Source organism: Coenobita brevimanus, chromosome 102 (genome assembly GCF_032717465.1).
Source record: "Coenobita brevimanus isolate Jiangsu-jjx chromosome 102, ASM3271746v2, whole genome shotgun sequence".
Classification (NCBI taxonomy): Eukaryota; Metazoa; Arthropoda; class Malacostraca; order Decapoda; family Coenobitidae; genus Coenobita; species Coenobita brevimanus.
The window spans coordinates 26,581,635-26,582,543 of NC_137055.1; positions in this window are offsets into that span (position 1 = coordinate 26,581,635).

Below are 909 nucleotides of genomic sequence, written 5' to 3' on the forward strand. Positions count from 1 at the left end.
TCGGCAACTGGATGAAGGTGTAAACTGGGGCAGCCTCTAATCGTGCAACTTTGTCAAAATATTGAGCTAACAGATATGAATTATTATTATTTTTTTTGTCCTTAAAGAATTACTGTAGTATGACCATGAGAAAAAATACCTTCTCAAAATTAGTCATTGTAATTAAAAAGAAAATGATTCCAAATATTGTCAGAGTGACAAACTTGCTGAATTAAAAAAAAAAAAAGAATGTTTTCACTGGATTACATAGGATGTCCTACGTAAATGATGAAAACTAGTTTCAGAAAAAAATATATATTGCCGAACACCGATTATTTCTTTGAGCTTGATACAGAAAATCGACATATTAACATGCGGTTGAATGATCCACCACGGTATGTGGTGTTATTCAAAGTCTACTCGTATACTGCCTTTGAAGTGTGGTGGCGGAGTAGAAGAGGTAGGGCGCTGGAGGGGGAGAGGTAAGGGGAGCGAGAGAGGGGAGGGGAGAGAGTCAGGAAAAGGAAGGTGAAGGGAGGCGGTGAAACATCGAATCACCGTCAGTGGGAAACGATGGGAAGAAGGGAGTGGAAAAGAAGATGTCCAACCCCGTAATTCCCAGAGTTGCTGTGCGAGGGATGTTGCTGGAAGGATGCTAGGCGCACCGACCTCCGCCTGTCGGCTCATAGTCGCGAAGCTCATAGGTCACTACCCGGGGGTTCCTTTCTTTATTAAATTTTGAAAAGGCCCAGTTCTGTCCCATATTGAGAGGGAGCAAAGAGGTTAACTGGGTTAATATGGGTAACAGTTATACAGCATTATCCCATCTCCCTTCGGCCACTGACTTACATGCCTCTAAGGGGAGAGGAGTGGGAGCTTATGGGGACATCCAGGCCCTAAATCTCAAAAAGCCTTAGTAGTCGTAAATTA